Source organism: Tyto alba, unplaced genomic scaffold (assembly GCF_018691265.1).
Source record: "Tyto alba isolate M040663 unplaced genomic scaffold, T.alba_DEE_v4.0 Super-Scaffold_32, whole genome shotgun sequence".
Classification (NCBI taxonomy): domain Eukaryota; kingdom Metazoa; phylum Chordata; class Aves; order Strigiformes; family Tytonidae; genus Tyto; species Tyto alba.
The window spans coordinates 2,813,695-2,819,694 of NW_024881307.1; the positions used below are offsets into that span (position 1 = coordinate 2,813,695).

At 46.7% G+C, this 6,000-nt stretch overlaps 1 protein-coding gene across 1 annotated transcript in view; it reads right to left on the reverse strand.

Moving 5' to 3' along the window:
- Positions 1-5,468, reverse strand: part of ARHGAP32 (Rho GTPase activating protein 32) — a 258,295-nt gene extending 252,827 nt beyond the window's left edge. Inside the window, exon 1 of the mRNA XM_032982271.2 lies at positions 5,381-5,468. The gene's annotated coding sequence lies outside the window, so the exon portion shown is untranslated. The remainder of the gene's footprint in view (positions 1-5,380) is intronic.
- Between the last annotated feature and the right edge of the window lie 532 nt (positions 5,469-6,000).

The following is a 6,000-nucleotide window of genomic DNA, read 5'->3' on the forward strand; positions in this document are numbered from 1 at the left end:
ATGACTTTATGCTTGCTGCAAGGTAGAAAAGACGGAGCAGGACCAAATTAAAAGTAACACATGCCTGACAACTTGTTCAACTAGCATAAAGCTTGCTTAAAAAGTGAACTAACACCCACAAGCTAAATTTGAACTGTCACAGTGAGCTTATCTAAGAACAGTGATTTGCATCAGATGACCCCTAAATTATAGATCCATTACTAGGAGATCTAAGGCCATAACTCAGGCTGTGACTGACCATGCATCCCTCCATCCAGCAAATAACCTCGGAAATATTTAAGCGTTTAATTTTACCTTGAAACCCATAGGAAGGCAGGCTCCAAACTTCCTGTGGTCCTGGTTTAATGAATTCATAGCGGCAAATGGGAGGAACTCCACTTTCTCTGATCCTTAAAGAGTTATAATGGGTACACTAAAATCAATGCTTTCCACACACAAATATTAGAGGCCAAGATGTGGACAGGCAAAAGTACTGGGCACACCGGGAAGGGAACGGAGGGGCAGCAACTGCAGCTTCTTCATCAGCAAAAGCAACTGAGATGACAAGAGGATGAACGATTCTTTGATCAGGAGTTTATACTTCAACTAGTGATTTCAAGCCACATCAACAGGACATGCTCAAAATGTTGCAACTTAGCTACAGAAACAAGACTAAAAGAAAATATAGAGTCTTAAAACAATGATTTTACAAAAATGGGAGATTTGGGGGTATTTTAGTTTTTAAATTATGGGTCGAAAGAGAGGAACAGCTGAGCCATAGTCTCATCTGTTACAAGATTCATAGATGACACTATGAACTCCAGAAGTACACACGTAACTAAGAACATCCAGCGAATAATAACCATTAAATGTCATAATCATAACTTGACAATACAATCTAAATATATTCAAATTGTTAGTATGATGATAGTTAATATTGTGTTTAATAAAAAAGCAAGACAATAACATAAGGAAGCATATACATAGCACATTTACCAAATTGATTACAGTAAACCTAGTAGCACTGGTTTATCAGCTTAAACAATCAGCAGCTAATTAACTGTGCATTTAACAACTAGGTAATAAAGTTTCTTCCCAGGGAAAATCAGATTGGAAAAGTCAACATCAGCTTAAACACGATTAACTTCCTGTCCCACTGCTGGTAAAACAAATCCAATTTACTAAATACTTTAAAGGGTGGGTTTTAATTATTTCGCACACTTCCAAAGAATCTAACATTACGTACACACAAATATGGTAAATTGATATACTCCAGTGTATACAGACTTCAGCAACACAACACCTCACTTAAATAAAACATGCAGAGGCTTCTTAATGTGCTTAACAACAGCCCTAGCTTAGCAATTTGTATTGCAGAAGCCCCCCCATGGATGTTAGCCAGAATCTTTACAGGAGGGAAATCACATACAGTTACAGCAGGTGTAATATGCAACAAAACACTAACTTGGAGCATTTCTTCCAGACTTTTCCATTACTTCCTATTTCTAAAACAATCTCTAGGGAACAAATATACAGCAAACAAATAAACTCTTCTGAGTAAGATTTGCATATTTTACCTGGTTTGAACTGGCACACGCACACAGACTACTCAACAATCTACATTGTGTTTTACACAGCAGAAATTGAGGCAACGTAGAAAAAGGGTGTGGGAGAAACACAGCAAGTCACCGACAGAAGTAGAAGTAGGATTCAAATGAGCAGCTCGTAGCTGTGTCAATGGAGCGACAGCTTTGCTGCGTTCCTATACTTTTTACTCAACGTAATAATTAAAAATTGAAAATTTAAGTTTTCCAGTTTTAAGTGTTCAGCACCAAAGCTAACAATCTATTTTCAGCCACAACTTGGATTTAGAAACAAAAAACACAAACCACAAAACAAACCAAACAAAAAAACCCACAAAATTAATAGTGAAAAAGAAACAGTTTCAACCAAACCAGCTCAGAACTGCTACATGACTGCTGACCCGCAGCATTATATCCTCGGGTTATGTGATTCTCCTAACTCTGGTTGGCTGGAAGACCTAATCTGCATAACAATAACTACAAAAAATGGCTTCCCTTCAGCGTCCTCAGTATGCACATCCCTTCTCTCACATTGGCTAACAGTGCACAGCCAGCCTGTTCAAAGGATTAGCATAAGAATAGAAATCACTGTGAAAATCCACACGCTCCGACTGACCAGACTTGTCGACCTGCTTCACCCCAGATACCAAATAGACTTATTTTTCCAAGGAAAACAGTTGTGGACTTCAGAAGTCAATAAAACACATCAATTTGTCTCCTTCATATTATGGCATCAGACACCCCGAGGGCAGCTACCAGATCCAAACAGCGAATCTGAACACCTCTCACTGCTGTAGGCACAGCCATCACACGTGCTCACCTCCAAGTTCACAATCTGGTGGAGGAGAAACGGGTCTGTCAGGACCCACCACGTTCATCCTAAAATCCCCTCGTCAGCAGACTCATCGGCTCGGCTGGTACAAGATGCTGCTGCAGCCCTGCAAGCCGACACGGGAGCTGCATTTGGGAGCGCAGCTGCGAGCGGGAACCGGCCCCGCACGTGCGCACGCTGCACCTGACAGGAGCCACCCAAACCTGCGGTCCCACAAGAGCAATTAGTCCAGGTTTGTGCAAATTTGCCTGCATCTCTTGATACCTTCTTCCCTTTCTGCCCTTACCGTGGGATCAGCCAAAATGGTATCGAGCCAAGAACTGCGAGACCAGAGCTCCAGCTCTCAGCCACTGGAATCAGATAGCAACTATTACATGGGTAAGAATATTTGGAGAGGAAGTGCGAATGAAAATAAACCCCCAGTTCATGAGAAGGCCAACATCTTCCTCCTATTTGCGGAGAGAATGACACAAAGGCCAAGGGAACCCATTCCAATTTTCCTCTCCTATACGAGCTCTTTTAGCCATAATAAAGCATGAAAAACATCACTTATTTTTGGAAGTATATATACTGGGTTCCTGCAAAACACACTGAATTTTTGGATAAACACATTACAGTGTTTGACGTGTTTGTTTTGAAATGGGGGAAGTCGATTGGAATCATCCCCATAATGTGGTCTGACACTTCATGCAAAACAATGCGTTCAAACAGCAAAATGACATTTCCTTTTCAGAAGTTCACAAAAGAAACAGAAGCCAAGGGGAAAATAGCCAAAGCAGCACTATTCCCCTTTTTGCTAGATTTTCTCCTCTCCCTCTGGGATCTTCTCCCCAGCTACTAAGTCACCACTGCAATCCTTCCTCTTAAATTCAATGACGTCACCATTTCCCTCACCTTGCATTGCAGAAAAATAGACTATTAAGAACTGGGATACTGATATTTCACAAAACAAAAAACCTGCAACATCCAGCTGCAAACCATACATAAAATCTAAAAAGTCAAACAATTCCCTAATGATAGTTCTGCTGACCTGCCTCAGAGGCTCTTTGTTTCTTAAAAAACTTGACAAATATACAAACGAATTCCAGGTTAAGACAGACTGAACAATAATTTGCTTCTGGCAATGGACTAATATTTCTGTACATTATGCACAGTATTAATACCACATTAACACTTTCTGTTGTGTTGTTTCCCCAAATAACAGGTTTTACAAAATGCATATTGCCAGACTCACCCCATTTTTCCACACTTTATCATCTCAATCACTACATGCCCTCAAAGGAATAAAATTTTGATTCTTCCAGATGGCTCCAATATGTTCAAACATTATAAAACCATCGGCTATACAAGGGTACACACCCTGGTACGGCACAAGCAACCTCTGATAAGTTTCATGAAAACAAATCAGTTCAAGCACAAGAACTTGCTCCTTTATCATGACGAATACGTAATATTTTACTTACCAGTCAAAATAAAGTGTTCACTCAAGGCTAACCTAATTTTGCAAAGCTAGAATGAAAAGACATCTGTGCAGTGGGAAAGAAATTACACGGTTTTAAATAAGCACATGCCGGACACTTGTCCCTACTCTGTAGAAAAAGATTATCTATCCCACGCTCAAACAGCAAACATGTGAAATAGATATTCTTTTAAGAGTCTTGGAAACTCACTCATTCCGCTCCATATTAAAGAGGAGTGTTTGGTCACTTTTGGATAATACAGTTTAGGGTTATAGCTCTTTCTTGAAATGAAATATCACATTTTAAGCTTCCAACTTCTTGCTTTTTCACTTATTTCTCTAAACTGCATTCTTACCAATGACAGCATCAACCAACACAACAAACTGGATGACCATCCCAGCAAAGGCTGTCCAAGCCTCTGTCCAAAGTGCTGTTTTCTGCACTATCTTGCGTGGAAAGCACAGGGGTGTAGCAAATAATTACTTGCTCCCATCATCTTCTTACAATTTAACAGCCATCGGTCCGGTCTGGAGCAGCAGTTTGCAACACAAGACAGGTTCTCAGGAGAGGAAGAAATGGGATGTTGTTTGCGAAAGGAAAACAGTAGTCATACGCCACATGCAAGTTTCAAAGGTTTTTCAGCTTTTTCTCAAGTTGAAGCCATTGCTTGCTCAGAATACAAATTAATTATGGCTCTTTTCTTACAAGACCCTGCACCGCTACCCTCTGCTCACCTCCCCCTTGCAATTTGGTGGAAAAACTAATCAAGATCTTCCAGATCAAACCATCTCCACTCTCACACCCCAAACGCCTGCCGGGCACTCCTCCATCTCCCACCGTTCCCCAGCACACGGGTGGCCCCCTCGGCGACCCACGCAGACCCACGGACGTTCACTGCACCTGAAAAGGTCTAACAAGGCATTAAAAAGGCTCCGTGACAAACACCACAAAGGACAGCCCGCACAATGGAGGAGAGGGCCAAGCACAAAGCCGGACGGCAGCTGCGCTCCAGCCGGGGAGCCACCACGCCGGTTTGCCCCCCCCCCCCCCACGCCTGAAACGCTCGGCCGTGGCACACGCGGGCTGCAATCGCCCCCCCACGATTCTTTCCCACCAAATTATTTCTTGGCGGTGGGCGAACTGATCCACCTCGGAGACCTTTCCTGGAGGTCGGTGGCTGAACGACGGCGACTAAAAACGCGGGGGGGGGGGGGGGGGGGAAGCCACAAAACAATAAAAAAAAAAAAATAAAAAACACCACCACGAGAGAACCCCGACTTCTTTTATTTGTTTATTTTTTCCCCCCCCGCCGAAAGTCGCCTGAAGCACCGGCCGCGCGTGACCGGCCGCGACCGTTGGCGGTAACGGCCGCGTGCGCGCGCCCCCCCTCCCCTCACCCACACACACCCCCACCCCCTCCCCACACACACACACACACCCCCCGGCGCCACCCTCGCGACACGCAGGGCGCTATCGCGACGCGACACACAAACCCCTAGTGCCCCGCCAGCCCTCCCCGCACTCACCTCGCTCCGCCACAGCGGGGGCCGAGCCCGGGCGCCCCCCCCCCCCGCCCCCTCCACGCCGCCTACCAGCCGCGTCCCTCCGACATGGCGGCAGCCGCCGCCGCAGGTGAGGAGACGACGGGGAACGAGCCGCAGGGAAAGGCCCCGCCGCTGCCGGGGGAGGGGGAACCGAGCCCGGCACACACCCCCCTCACACACGCTCCCCGGCTCAGAGAAAGGCTCCCGGGGCCCATGCGCGTTGCCGCCGCTCCGCTGGCTCCTCCCCGACGCCCGGGAAGGGCGGGTCGCTGCCGGGGCCGCGGTGGAGGGTGGGCGGCAGCGGCTGAGGGGACGGGCCCGCTCGGGGGGGTCGCGGTAGGGCCGGAGGATGGGGCGTTGCAGGGGGCTGCGGGGAGGGTGTGTGCTGGGAGCGGGGAGGGTGCACGGGGTGGCCGCCAAGTCACCGCCCCTGGGTTGCTGGTAATGGTAAAACTGCGGGTCTGGTACTGGGGCGGCGGGTGGTGAGAGGGTTTTGGGGGTGTGGAAGGGGGTGCAGTGGCCTCTGTGTGCGCTGGTACTGAGGCTGCTCCTCTCGTTCGGGCAGCTGTGTTGGAGGGAGAGTGCTCGAAATCCCACCGAGG